The sequence below is a fragment of the Pleurodeles waltl genome, chromosome 5 (genome assembly GCF_031143425.1).
Source record: "Pleurodeles waltl isolate 20211129_DDA chromosome 5, aPleWal1.hap1.20221129, whole genome shotgun sequence".
NCBI classification, from domain to species: domain Eukaryota; kingdom Metazoa; phylum Chordata; class Amphibia; order Caudata; family Salamandridae; genus Pleurodeles; species Pleurodeles waltl.
The window spans coordinates 963,926,724-963,942,477 of record NC_090444.1 but is presented as its reverse complement, the minus strand read 5'-3'; the positions used below and the strand labels follow the sequence as shown (position 1 = coordinate 963,942,477).

At 42.8% G+C, this 15,754-nt stretch overlaps 1 protein-coding gene across 1 annotated transcript in view; it reads right to left on the bottom strand.

The window, feature by feature from the left end:
- Window positions 1-15,754, bottom strand: part of PYGB (glycogen phosphorylase B) — a 635,794-nt gene that overhangs the window by 153,245 nt on the left and 466,795 nt on the right. The gene's annotated exons all lie outside the window — the stretch shown is intronic.

Sequence of the window (15,754 nt, the reverse complement as noted above, 5' to 3'; positions counted from 1 at the left end):
TTTGTTTCTAGGTACCAACCTCTAAATTGATGGAGCCATAGCTAGATATTTTCCAAATTTGCTTTGACTAAATTGTTTAGCATGAAGTCCAAACATATTATGCTAATCAGAAGGTTAGTTAGGACACCCTGAAACTTTAACAGGTTGCTATTAACAGAAAACTGATGTTGCTCAGCAGCTGAACCTAGATGTATGCAATTTCTATTGCACAGTTATTTTTTACACTGATTTGTACTGTAACTCTTGAATGCTTAGTAATCAATGCGCTAGTTAAATTGAGATTCTTTAGAAGATCTGGTCAACAGGGTTGTTCTTATATGTTTATCAGTTGGTTTTGAGACCAATTTATGTGATATTAGCATTGTTAATATAGGGAAATACACTTTCTAACTTTGATATAAAGGTGTGGTTATTCATGGCCAAATGGGTCATGGGGTGTGAAGATTTCTGACTAAAAAGGTATTTGATGTTGTTTGTTGAGGTTATAGATGCAATTGCGCCATATTTGGGATTTATGGTTGAAAACACTCTAAGCGCAGTCAAAAGGTCAGTCGAACCTCTAATGCGTGCCCTTATAAATTAACAATAAAAGACCAAATAAGGACAGCCGCGCCAACAAGAGCTCTAAGGTTGAAAGCAAGTGTAAACAAGTGTAAACAATCATGAGACAGAAGCATGTGTAAACAAATATGAGACAGAAGACAAATCTACAAAACACTAGGTTTTTGTGTGTGGAAGAATCTAGACTTAGTCCTACAATGGTGACAACACTCTGTCAAGTTCAGAGAAGACCTGGAAACCATTCATTCTTTTAAAATAAGCTTTTTGTAATTCATTGACTGTATGGGATAAAGGCCAGGATCTAAAATACTGACAGGCTACAATTTCCAATCCAAGAGCCTCATTGACAAGTGGGAGTAACTGGGTCTGGCCCATACAGGGATTTTTTTTAACCTTTCCTCCTCTCAGGGGCCATATGAACCATCTTTAAGCTATACAATCACCTCCTGGGTAATCTGTAAAACTGAGAGGTCCAAATGTAGTACAGACCTCTTCACACCACATAGTGCTCTTAAAAATGTATGTGAGGCGACATACAACACTATACAAGACTACAGAAAAATAAATAACCAGAACTAGGAAAAATGGTGGATGGTAAAGCCTATTCCAAAACAGCAGAAGTGCCAACCTAATGGTAACAGTGCATGGTCTATGAAAGGTCCAACACTTTCTTTAAGAAGTGTACCAGTAGACCACTAGAAGTCAGACTGTCTCGTACCTTTAGATGAACCAAACGAAACCTCAAAAGGGTAAATCTTCTTTTATCCTCATTGCAACCCTCAGCCTCTTGATATTTTCCTTTTTAGGGTATCTTTTCAAAATGTGTTTTCACTGTACTGAAATGTGTATTATATCTATCTTCAGTTCTAAGGCTAAACATAAGTTCATCCAATCTTAAGTTCATGTCACTTCTTGAAACTATAACATCCAGCTCCTGTACGCAATTTTAACAGTTGCCGTATGAATATTTTTTCAACAAATATTTTCTTTTAAATGGTGCTCTGTTAGGCACACTATGACTGTCTATGTTTGATGTCCCTAATAATATAAAATAGTTTTGTAATTGCCATTCCTTAGTAGTCACCCAATGGAGATAGCATCAAAACAATGAAACATATTTATTGGGTAATGGCAGAAACCATTCTGCCATCAAAGAATTTGTTCTTGAGAGCAATGAAGCAATTGATGAACCAAAGACTACTGACTTTGCTTTGTGCCTTCAAATTGTTCGTCCATCAGTTAGTGATCTTATTTGCAGACTAGAAGTAAACGAAACAGACAATCTTCTAAACCCAAAGGAAGATAAAATGGTTATTCTATCCAAATGTAATGATGGACATTAGTTGAAACTTCCTGCTATATCTATAGTCGACCTTGGGTTACTGAGCAACAAATGAAAATACTATTGAGCCCTCCTCTGAGGTTATTAGAACATATATCTGTAGCACATCACATATTTGTATCAACCTAGAGAGTTCATTTCCACCAGCCAATAATCTACTGTAGTATTTGTATTGAACAGAACTTTTCTGGCAGAAAAATGTTACATCTTTAATACTAATGTCTGATACATGCGCACTCTTTAACCCATTCTTTGCGGAGGATGGATTGGAGCCTCCCCGGCCACGGCAAGCATGGGTTCAGAACAGCTCCAAGCCATCCTTGCACCTCGCCATGTTGGGAGCGCTGGTGCTCCCCCCACGGATCCTGCAAAGTCGCTTGGGGATGGCAGCAGAAGTGCCTCTTCTGCTCCCCTCCACCCCCGAACCCAACCCAGCGATCAGACGACGGTGCGTTTACGGCATGCCGACGTTAGCAAATTCTGCTGGAGACAAGAGGGAAGCCATTTGCTTCCAGCACGTTGGGAGAGAGGACCTCCATAAGTTAAGGTAAGGGGGGAGGTTGCTTTCTGTAGAAAACAGACACGGTGAAGGAAAGAGTTTTTCCTTTCCCCAGTGCCTGTTTGGATTGGATTCCTGCTCCATGATCGCAGATGGGGTCATAATCGTGGAACAGGAACGCAAAACCCTTGACCACTAGGGATTTTTTTATCTGTTGTGTGGGGGAGCGACCGCTTAGGCAAGAGTTGCCCCCCTTGGTTCATACGTTATCTGTGTTTTGTCCACCCCGAAATTAGTTTGGTTGTTTTTTTCAGCTGATCTGCACCCCCCCAGTGGGGGTCAAAACCTATTAGCTGCCAAGGATTCCATTTAGCAATTGCAGGGAATGATCCCTTTGGCAAGAGTCGCTACCCTGGGGAGCAAAATATTTTATCTGTGTTTCTGCCCCCCAGGGGTTAGTTGGGCCTTTTTTTGGCTGATCTAAACCCCCTTCCCCACCCTCACCACTGGGCGCCAGGGATTTTATGCAATTAAATTGCAGGGAGAGACATATTGGTAAAGGGTTGCTTTCCTGGGGGGCAATATTCTGTTTCTGTGTTTTACACCCTCTACCTCTTGGGGCTAGTTTGGCCCTTTTTTTGGGCCGATCTGCCCCCTGACATTGTGGGGAGAGACCCCTGTGGGCAAGAGTCGCTCTCTTTGGGGATCATTTTTTTTTTGTATTCTGCCCCTTCCACCCAAGAGGGCAGATCGACTGATTTTAGGTAGATGTGCCCTTTGATGGGGAAAGGGTGCAGAAGCCCACTAGCCCCCAAGGAATAATTTTATGAAGGGGAGCAACTTCTTTGAGGGGCAGGCATATTTTTTTTCATGTCGTCTCTGAAGCACCCTGGACACTAGGGATTATGTTTGGAGTGGGAGCAACTTCTTAGGTAAAGGTTGCTCCCCTTGGGGGAATATTGTTTTGGCTTATGGTCTTTTTTAAGTGGAAGGGCCTCAGGGTGGGTGGTTACACTTACGTCACCTGGGAATAAGGTTATATATGTGGTGGGGGATCTACTTCTGGCGTAAGGTTTACTTCCACAGTGTTGTCTTTTTTTGCCTTTGTCACACCTCCTTTTGCGGAAATATCAGTATCTTTTGACTGATATTTTGTTGCCATTTTTATTTGTGTAGAGTCAATTGTTGCCTTTATCTTGTTGGTAAATCCTGTTTGTGGGTGCAGCTTTGGCAAATCTGAAGTTTGTGTAGTTGTGGTTGGTAAGCAACTGATTTTGTAATCTTTGTATCTAGTGTGCCCTGTTTGTATAATTTCTTTTTGACAACTGTACTGTTTGAATCTTTAGTTTTTTGTGTGATTGTCTTTCAAAGTAACATATTGACTTGTACATATTCTTTAATTCCTTATGATATGTGTAATATTTTTTCCCTTTCAAGTGGAACTTCTTTGGTGCTTGCTGTGTCTGTGCAGAGTAGGTAGAGTTGATCCCCAGTCTTGCCGTCTCTGGCAAGCGAGTGGTATTGTGTTTTTGAGTATATAGGTCTTTGTGTGCTTTGTGTTGATTGTCTTTTTCTTCCTGATACTATGTTTCAGTAGTTTTACTTTCTGTTTGATAAAGCCACACTTTATTACTTATTTTACACAGTGTTGGTTATTCTTGACTTATTTGTTGTGTTACTTTTATTATTAAGGATTATAGCTAGCCATAAGATTACCTCTCAGCAGGTTGCTGGATTGCGCTTCGAATCTTTCTCTGACCATAGTTCTGAGACTGACTCTGTATCTAAGGCAGAGGAGAAAGTCCAAGATCCTGGCAGTGAATTTTCTGTCGAAGAGGAATCACCTGATGATGAAGCCACTCTCAGTGCAGAGGAATTGCCACTTTTAGAGGTGGACACTGATATGCCAATAGTGCAGTAAGAGGAATCTGGATTGCAGTCTGGGGCTCAAAGGCTTCCAATTGGAAGTACTGAACTCTGGGTGGTCTCAAACATGGTGCAGCCTAAGTTGCCACCTTTAGTGGTGTCACATGGTATAGAGTCAATACTAAAAACATTTAGCCTATAAATTTCTTTTAGTCATCTATGGATGAGTTATTTTTGGATGAGATTGTCAACCAAACTAACTTGTATGCTGAAAAGTATTTGTGGGACAGCAGTGCCAGACTTAAGCCCCACTCTAGAGCTACCTGGTGTACTCCCTCAAATCGGGGTGAGTTGAAGGAGTTCCTGAGTTTAACTTTTTTGGTGGGCTTGATAAGAAAGCCATCTCTGTCTTCATATTGGTCTACAAGCCCCTTGATGGCAACTGTTATATTTCCTGCAACCCAGAGTTGTGATCAGTATTTGCTTCTGCTTTGGATGCTGCATTTTGTTGATAATGCTTCAGCATTGCCACGGGATCACCCTAATTGTGACCATCTCTTGAAGATTCAGCCTGTCCTTGGTCATTTTGTAGATTGTGTTTTAGAGAGGTATGTCCCAGGAAATGAAATGGCTGTGGGCGGGGCTTTGGTCCTTTTCAAGGGCTGTTGGTTTTTAGGCAGTACATTCCTAGGAAGAGGGCACAATATGGAATTAAGATATATATGCAGTCTGAGAGTAGTATTGGATATGTCTATAGTTTGAGAGTGTACACTGGAAATAATTGCTCTACTAGCCCCCCCTCCCCCAGTTGTCCGTTCACTTTTGGAGTCAGTGAGGAAACTGTGTGGGAACTTGGAAGAGGACTTTTTAACAAAGGTCACCATTTATACATAAATAACATCTACACTGGCGAGGCAGGCAAATGTTCAAGGAATTCTTTAAAGTGGACACTGTTGCTTATGGAACAATCCAACCTAAGTATAAGGTTACCCGAAAGAGCTTGTATGTAAAAATCTTCAGAGGGGACAGTGCAGTACCTTGGATAGTGATGAACTTCTAGCTGTGAAATTTTCAGACATGCAAGATGTCCACATGCCCACAGCCATTCATGACGTAAGTACTTCATCTGTGATTGTTTGGAGTCAGATGCTGAAATGCTTAAACCTGTGTACATTTTAGACTACAGTAAGCACATGAGTAGTATAGATAGAGTAGATCAGAGGTTGGAGCCCTACACTGCTGCTCGTAAGTCATACATTTGGTATAAGAAGTTGGTATTCCATTTGTTTTATTTAGCAACCTTCAATGATTTTAGTGTACTCAAGGATTGTTCTACAGATTCAAACATGACTTTTGCTTAGTTTCAGCAGCCTCTGATAGGCAGCCTTGTTGCAGTGGAGCAGGCACGTGTTCCTAGAGGTGGGGTGGTGGAGGATGTGGCTAGACTGAAAGATCGCCACTTTCCTGATTACACTCTTCCCACACACCCCCCAAAAAAAACTTTCCCTGTAGTAGATGTAGAGTCTGTGTCCAAAGGCATGCAGAAGGAGAGTCATAAGTACTGCCCGAGTGTCCTTCTAACACTGGGCTACGTGTTCTTGCATGTTTTAAATTGTACCACATGCAACTGAAGTATTGGAAGCAACCGTGAGCGTGAAAGTGAACTGACTGATCTGTATTGTTTTATATTTTTTTGCTGAGTTTCAAGGTTAGCAGTAGTTTTAAGTATTTAGTTAGACCTGTTGTTTGTATTCATAGTTGGTTTTTCATCTCCTTCAAATTGGTTTGTGTTTTTTTTATTTTTGTTTAAAACAAAAATGTGATGGTGCTGTGAGTGGACTGGCGCCTGGCTGGCGGTGTGTGTGGACTGGCACCTGGCTGGTAGTGTGTGTGGACTGGCACTTGACTGGCAGTGTACATGGACTGGTGCATGGCTGGCAGCGTGGGTGGACGGAACTTGGCTGGCGGTGTGCATGTGTAGCGCTAAGCTGGCGGTGTGGACTGGCTCTTGGCTAGTGGTGTGTGTGAGCTGCCATTTGGCTGCTGCTGGTTCCTACACACACATTGCCAACCAAATACCAGTCCACACACTCTGTCAGCTGTAAGCTGGTGTGATTGCTGTGTCAGTCTTGTGGACATATGAAAGTGATGGGCCCTTGAATTGCGCTGTCTGTTGATGTGAGTGTTGTAATGTGCTAGCCTCAGGACTGGCGGTGTGAATGGCTTTCTGTGTGTGAATGGTCTGTAAAGCGTTTGATACCTTGTTGTGGCTTTACAAGCTGTGAGTCATTGGTTCTGGTTTTTTTTAAACTTTCAATTATTAACAGTGTATTTAATTTTTGGGAGATCTCTTGTTAACAACATTTTGATTTTTTTATCTTTCACTCACCCTGGTGCCAAATACAACCAGTATGTGTGTGTATTTGAGGAACAGATGGCTGTGCTGTAATATTTGTCTTCTCTGACTTTCTCTGCCAGAGTGTACATTGTCTCTAGGGAAAATCTACCAACTTTAAATATTTTCGTAACCTAGACACCAGAAGGACTACAGGGTGGTTCACGTGGATCCCTCTTAGTACTGGAATCTCCTGGGAGCCTCAAACGTCCTGCACCACAGAGTTCCCACATATCTCCCGATAAAAACAATACCTCAATAGCGATGGTGAGACTAGTGCCTGCAAATCTGTGGGGTCCAAACGCAATGTGGCAACATCAACAAAAAGGGTAGTTGCAGTTTTTGGGACTGGGTTCGGCGGCCACCCACAAAAACCTACCAAACCCATGCATTTATGAAAAGTAGACACTCAGGGGAGAACAGGGTGGTGTGCCTCTCATGGATCCCATTAAGTTTTCTTACCGACAATTCCCTGTAAGCCTCATAATTTGACTAAAATCACATGTTCCTTTAATTTATGTTCCATATTCTTCCAGATTCAGAAGGGATTCACAAAATTCCTACCACCTAGAGTTTCCCCACTTCTCCCAATAAAAATGCTGCCGTACTTGTGTGGCGGGACCTAGTGCCTGCGACAGGATCGACTCAACTAACAACAGTGGGAATCCTCGCAAAGGGACCCTCATTGACCTTGGTTTGATTTGTTCTGTCGCAGGCACTACACCCAGCCACACAAGTGAGGTACAATTTTTATCAGAAGACTTAGGGGAATGCTAGGTATAAGGAAGTTTGTGGCTCCCTGCAGATTCCAGAACTTTCCATCACAGAAATGTGAGAAACATGTCTGTTATAGTCGAAGTTTGAGGTTCACAAGCGATTCTGGGTAGCACAACCTAATGATAGTCATGCGTGTCACCCCATCCTGGATTCCCGTAGGTGTCTAGTTTCCAGAAAATGCACAGATTTACTGGGATTTCCAAGGTGCCAGTTGAGCTAGGGCCTAAAATCCACAGGTAGGCACACTGCAAAAAAAGTGTCAGTTTTGAGTGAAAATATGTGATGTGTTAATGCTGCCTTTTGGGCCATTTCCTGTTGCGGACACTAAGCATTTCCACACAAGTGAGGTACAATTTTTATCAGAAGATTTGGGGGAATGCTGGGTGGAAGGAAGTTTGCAGCTGTCTGCAGATTCTAGAACTTTACATCACAGAAATGTAAGGAAAAGGTGTTTTTTTTGTCAAAGTTTGAGGTTTGCAAGGGATTCTAAGTAACACAACCTGTTGAGAGCCATGCAAGTCACCCCATGCTGGATTCCCCTAGGTGTCTATGTACAGGTTTGCTGGCTTTCCCTATGTACCAGCTGAGCTAGGGCCCAAAATCCACAGCAAGACATATTGCAAAAAAGGCCCAATTTCAGTAGAAAAATGTGATGTGTCCACGTTGCGTTTTAGGCTGCTTCCTGTCGAGGGAACTAAGCCTACCCACACAAATGAGGTACCACTTTTATCGGTAGACTCACGGGAATACAGAATAGTACAACAAGTGTTATTACCAATTGTATTTCTCTGTATTAGTGCATTCAAAATTTAAGACAGTGCATAAGAAAGAAGTCCTTTTGAGAATGTTCCTCTAATTCACATGCTAGTATGGGTCCCCACAAATACAGAGATGTGCAAATAACTACTGATTGTAAATTCCATATCTTGTGCCTATTTCGGAAATACATAGGTTACCTTAATACCTATTTTTGACTGTTTATAACTCACCATATCAATTGCTCTATACTTGGTACACAATGAAAAACCACTGCAAGGTGCAGTACAGTTATTGGCTCTGGCTATCTCGAGTTGTTAGAAAATGCACAAACCCTATATATCCCCACAACCAGATGGGTCTAGCAGAAGTAAAGGTATGCTTTCGTAAATAGGCCATAGTGATGAGATGTTACAAGTGAAAATTTCGTCACAAATGCCTACTAATTTTCAACATTTTTTATTTCAACACTTAGGGCCCGATTAGGAGTCCATTGGTCTGAAGATCGCCAGACTTGTGGTGGAGGTTGGACCGCCACGGTTGTGGCAGTCTGATCGCCATTTTATAAGATTGGGGTCAGTGCTGCCAAAAGACTGCCCTTTCTGCCAGGATCTCTGATCCCGACGGGATGACGGCAGTCATGAATGTAATCAGCTACGGCGGCGCTGCAGTCAGCGCCGCTGTGCTGATTCCAATCATGTTCTCCACCAGCCTTTTCATGGCAGTTCAACCGCCCTAAAAAGGCTGGTGGAGAACGAGTGCTGGGCCACAGGGGGATCCCTGCACTGCCCACATAATTGTTGTGGGCAGTGCAGGGGGCCCCCATCCCCAGCCCTGTCGGAATGCGCATTGTCTGCTGTGCAGACAGTGTGCCTTCCGGGGGTGCTAGGGAGGCCCCTTGTGAAACAACATTGGACAGTCTAATGCCGCCACACGTTTTCCACTGGGCTGACCGGCAGAAACCTTGGTTTCCACCAGACAGCCTGGTGGGAAACTCGTAATGGGGCTGGTGGAGAGACCGCCAGCTCTACTGTGGTCTCCTCACCACGGTCTGGTCAGTTAGGTTTTCGGACTCCCAAACTCATAATCAGGCCCTTAGTTTCTTAGGGAAAACCTTGAAGGGTCTACAAAAATGACCCCTTGCTGAATTCAGAATGTTATCTAGTTTTCAGAAATATATAGCTTTCTGGTCTCCACCATAGGTTTCATACCCGTTTCCACCACAAAATGGAAGGAGCTTGAAAGCACAAAAAATAGGAACAATTGGCTATTTCCCAGTAAGATGCCAAAACTATGCTAAAATAAATTGTTTTCTGAATCAAGTCTGCATGGTCCTAATAGTTGGGAAGATGGTGATTTAAGCACCACAAACCTTTTTGTTGATGACATTTGCAGGGAAAAAACGGACACCTTCTTCTGCAGCACTTTTTTCTATTTTACCCCAAAAAACACAAAATGTAGCTATAGTTTAGTTAATTTCTTGGTCCGCTGCAGGGGAATCCATAAACCATGGGTACCTTTGGAAACCACAGGATGTTGGGAAAAAAGGACGCATATTTGTCATGAATAGCTTATGTGGACAAAATGTTATGGAGGCCTAAGCGTGAACTACACCAAATAGCCAAAAAAAGGGTTAGCACTTTTGGGGCTGTGTGGAGGCATAGGGATCTCTTTAATCATGATATTTGAAGGGGAGGAACATAGTGTGTCTGCAATTTACAGTACCATAAGGATTGCTTTAATAATAATACTTGAAATGGAGGAACCTAGTGTGTCTGCTCAGCTACATCCTCTCCAAATCACTGGCAGCTATGACTGTACGTTATCTTGAGCTTGCCAGTTAGGAAGTTGTCTGTTTGAAAGCTGGGAGATCAAAATACAGAGGTCTTGTTTAACCTTCCCCCTCGGAGGAACCTCTGAAATGTAATGACCCTGTTTGGCATGCTTTTGTACAGCTAGGTTTGATGCCAGTAGGACAGGCATTCTGAGACACATGAAATGGCAACATTCGACGAGACAGATCCAGAAGAAACATAAGCTCATACCCAGAGCAACCAATCCATAACCAAAATGGCAGCAACACAACTTGCATTCCCGTTACTTCCCAGGCCACGAAAGGTGGGAGGTAAAGGCTGTTTGAAGGCCAGGTGGATTTTCGGCACTAGCATCACATTCTGTGTGGTTGGTGAGTCCACTGAAGTCAGAGTGGAAATAAAATGAGTGTGCAGGCTTTGGAGGCATTAGATTAAACCTTCATGGGACCACTGTAAGAGGGGGGTTTCAAACAATGGAAAGGGTAGTGAGGCAAACTTAATTAAGCCACGCCCATTTTTCAGGAGGCAGAAAAGAGTCCCTGGTTACAGTACAAGTCAGCAGGGGGACCTCGTAAATGGGAAAAGATCTTAATGGTCTTTTTAGAGACAGGACACAAAAAGAAAGTATGAAGATATCAATCCTCTCAATGTGGAGGTATCTGAGACAAACAGACAACTGCTATCATCATGTAGCCTTCCTAGATATATTTGACAATTTTCAGTAGAAGGGCAACCAATGTGTGTATTCTGCGTTTGCCTGTAGAAATAGAAATTATTTATAAAGGACGTCATAGAAAGAATTTCCTGAGTTGCAAGATGGTGACAGGCACAAAGAAGTAACAGGTTAAGCAAAATAGGACATATGATCCTCAAAATTGAAAGACCTCTTCTAAAGTGCTCGGTAGTGTGTTGGTTGTCCTAAAAGTGATGGACACCTGTGCTTTTGCTATAGAGATCACAGTGTGAATTAAACATTTACCAACCACCCCTTCATACAACCCTGGAATTTATCAGAAGAGGAATACCCTGCAGTATCTTAGGAAAGAGCTGGTGTTGGACGTGTTTATTGAGTTTTTAAAGATAAAAGGTAATGTAGAAAGAAATGCAGCCCATACATCTCTCAGAGGAAGTCAAAAGTGAAGTCACACAACTGTACAGATCAGCACCTAAACATACTGAACAGATTACATAGATCACAATCATTGCTAAGTGCATGTTATTAAATGGGGTATTGTAAATGAAATGCCATTTGGATATGGAAGAGCTGTTTGTCTCTTCCCCTAATATCTCATTAACACAAATATATGGACAGGCTAGTTCCTTCTCCCCCACCACCATAGAGGAGGTCAATATGACTAAACCAAACATGTGGCCTGTGAGATATAGGTAGGTTGCTTAGAAGTGTATGCTATTGGTGGAGCAATTGTTCTATCTGAAAGCACCCCATCATTCTGTACCTGGAAGGGCAGAAACATGTCAATACAAATGTAAAAACCGGTGCAATTTGACGTTCCTCTATATTAAAATGAAAAGTAAAGCCCATTGTTTATCGTGGTTAAATAAAAAACAATTATTTTTTAATTCTCTTCCATCAACCCTACGTCTCTATCCATCATATTTTCTAGATGTGATGAATCATATTTGTACACAACCAAGGTGGTTAAGAAGGTCTACCAGAGCAGAGGCAGATGGAATGATGTCATCAAAACAATATTTATACACTTTAGATGTACAATTAATGGAATTATTTTCCTACAACCACCCTTGCCATCATAAAAATATAGTATCAGTTACCATATTTTCCTTGCTGTTCCATAAGTAAGTACTTTCTTTTTGATGGGAAACAACTTTTCCATTTTACTACTCATTTGTTACAGAGAGTGGTGTACTGTGATGGCCAGGCACCCACCTGGAGGCCCAGTGTTGGTACACCGAAGATGCCTGCTGTGCTGTGGTACTGCATGGAACTTCTTCCAGCCTTTGTAAAAAGCAAAACTGATTCAATAAGGCCAGGTTGCGCTGCAGTCAATGCAACTGATGCCTGCAGTCAACTGATTAAGCTGCACAAGAGATAGATGGCCAATCAAGGTTGACTGAAAGCTTTAGCAGTTTCATCCAGTCCCATAGCTCTTCTTTTAACCAATCAGCATAGCTTCTACATTCAGATTGTAACTGTATTTGTAAAGTGTGTTCTGGCCTTAGCATTGCAGCGCTAGGTGGAAAGAAGTGCCAGTGAGAGCGAAAGAAGATGAGGGAGTAGCAGCAACTATCATGGAAAAAAATATATAATTTGAGGGAGAAGAGCCATGTTTTTAGCTTTTCTGAAAAGGCATAAAAGTTTCCTCTTTTCTGATACAGAGCGGGAGAGTGTTCCAAAGTTTAGCTGCCGCCAACAAGAAAGCTCTGTCACCCGATTTAGATTTCCGGCTGCGGAGGACTGAGGCCAGAGAGAGACTGGTGGACCAAAGGTGGTGACTAGGGACATACCATCCCAGACTTGTGCAAAGGTATTTGGACCCTCCGTAATGGAGAGCCTTATGTGTGAGGCAAAGAGCTTTAAAGAAAATGGGCTTCTCCACAGGTAGACAATGCAGCTGCCTCAGGCTTCCACTGACTGACACCCACCTCGGGTGATCCAACACCAGGTGGGCTGCGGTGTTCTGTATAAGTTGCAGCTTGTGGAGAGAGCCTTTGTTGATGTTCAGCATCAAAGCACTGCAGTAGTCCAATTTAGATATGACTAAAGCAAGAATCACTGAGATTCTGAGATCCTTCTGTAAGAAGGGTAGAATTTTCTGGAGGGTTTTGATTGTCCAGTAATAGGTTTTAATAGAATGATTAACCTGTAGGTCAAAAGACATAGCATTGTCAAATAAGATCCCTAAATTTCTTGCCACTGGTATGGGCGCAGGCAGGTCTCTGCAATACTGCGGCCACCAGCGAGAGCTCCATAAAGAGCTGTTAGCGCCGAAAAACAGGATTTATGTTTTCTCTCCGTTCATTTTTAGCCAGTTTTGGCTTATCCATTTATTGACCTCATTCATGCAGTTATGAATCCTAGCTGCTACCTCCTCCCAGTTACTATAGGATAATAAGCTGGGTATCATCAGCATATGAGGAAACCTGAAAGCCAAATGAACAGACCAACTTCGCCACCGGTGCCTCATATAGATTGAACATGGTGGGGCTAAGAGAAGACCACTGGGGGACCACACAAGGAAGTTGGAACAGGGCAGCTCTGAAGCCACGACAGCTCACAATGGTTGATCTTTCACACAGAAAGGACTCCAGGATATCCAAGGCACTGTCTCTTACCCCAGCTTGATGAAGGCGCTGCATCATCAGTTGAGGAGAGACAGTGTCGAACGCAGCCGAGAGGTCTAAAAATACCAGAATGGCTTCCTCTCCTTGATCCACCATCCAGTGAATCGACTCAGAGGTGACAATGAGAGAGGATTCTGTACTGTGCGCTTTCTGAAACCTGTGCTGGGAGGGATCTAAGCAGCCACTTTCCTGGAGGAAACGTGCAAGTTCAATATTAAGATGCTTTTTGGGAATCTTAACCGGGGTGGGTAATAAAGAGATGGGACAAAGATTCTTAAGCTCGTTAGGGGTACCTCCTGGTTTCTTTTCAAGCTGGATTACAATTGCCTCTTTCAAGGAGAGGGGAAAGACCCCAGTGTTCAATACCTCCTGGTAAGCCAATTCTAATGCTTCGGACACCAGGTCAGAAGCAAGCCTCAATATTTTAGGGGGACAAGGATCGTTAGGGGACTGTGACCTAACCCCAGAAAGCAGTGCTTTAATCCTGTTCGCTGACAATGGGAGGAATTTGGTGAGTAGGGGAGTCACCATATCCACCCTAGAGACTGCAGGGTCCAGAACCACAGGGTGCTGGGCAACATTTGCGTGGATCTGTAAGATTTTGTTTTTGAAGAAGTCTGCTACCTTATTGCAAAAGGCTTGAGAATTCTCTAGTTCTGGGGAGGTGGCCGAGGATGTGTGGGAGGGGCCCACTAGATGCATGTCTGCTTCCTTAATTTTAAGAGTGAAATAGTCCAATTTGGCTTTCTTAATCACCAATTTACAGTCCCCAAGCAGAGACCTAAGCTTGTCTCTCTCCAAAGAGTTTTGATCCAGTTTCCTCCTTTGCTCTTGCCGCCTATAACGTCTTTGCAGATCCTTGAGTTCCTTGGTGTACCAAGGAGAAGATTCTCTCATATTGGCCAAGGGTCTAGTTTTCCTCAAGGGATTCATCAAAATTGATGGGAGAGCAGATCAGCCCTGGATTGCCTTTCTGGACTTGATTCACATCAGGATGGTTGTATGTATATGTGTACTGTATGTATTTATGTAGTGCAAACCTACATGTGACGCACCAGAGTGCTACCTGAGGGATCTGGAGACAATCTACAAGAGTATGTACATCAAAGTAGGGATTGCACAAATACATTTTACACACATTTTAGGCACAGGGAGGTTACGTGATTTGCTATGAATTCTAGCAGGCAGAATTCAAAACTGGAGCTCTTGGTCCCAGATGACTCTTACTGTAAGGAGGTACTCATGGACCAGAGAGAGAGAGATCATCACCCAGGCTAGATTCCAGTTGATGTGGCTCCATATCCTGCAAGGAGCGCATTATAAAAAGACTTTATGTAGTGCTACCACTTAATTGCACTTCCCGGCAATGTGGACCGATGCACAGTAACTTTCTTAATACAATATGGACATGTGAGAGGGTCTGAAACCTCTGAAAAATGGTGGACAATGAGTTATCATCCATGCTCGGAGGCCATGGTGCTGACACCACAATTAGCTAACCTTTGTGTATGGCGTGCCTTAGAGTTGTTTAGATTTAATACAACATTGTGTTATTGGGCCTCACGGTGGCACAGTGGGACACACAGCAAGAGTGAGGGAGAATCGCGGACCCCAGAACTCAGACAACGTAATTGGAGATGGACTGATGTATGTTTGGGTTTGGAGAGGTTGATTTACAAAGTATAAGGGAGTGGGTCTTTGGCAAGTCTGCTATGAAATGGCTTGAGAACTGTGGTTGGCTTGTCCCTACTCGCATGTGTGTTGGTGATGGTCTGAAATGAAACATAATGTGGGGTTCGGGAATCTCCTGCTGTCTCTGACTTTCGCTAACACAGGTGCAAAACTAGATTTTGTTTTCATCATCGGCCTCTGCTGTACTTATCACATTAACAAAGAGTGAACCTCTCTGGATTCTTTTACAGTGGAAACACAGTAAATCAGATTGGTTTCTGCAGATTTGTTTTTTGGGGAAAATGTTTCATGCACAATTAGTTATAGGATTAATTTGTTCAGTCAACAGTGGCACGCTGTACCAATAAATTGATAATTTACATGGACAATTTTAAACATATTAAAGAGGTACATTCACAAAACAACAAAGTAATTGGCAGGATATTCCTTATAATCTTGGGCACTGTCATTACTTGAGCTATATTTCAATCCTTCATATTTTTTACTTACTATGCCACACCAGACAGGAACCAGCCACATACAGGTTATTGTTGGTCTAGCTCCACTAGGAACAGTCCATCCCCAACTGCCAGGCAAGGTCCTTTCTAGACGGGATCCTAAGCAACCCAAAATTGTAAGACTCATGCTGCCTCAGCAATTCAGTCTGATGCAGTTTGCACAGGTTCAAAAACTTGGCCTAAATTCTGTTTTGAAGTTTTTGAGGGAGTATAACAATTTAGTAAGACTAG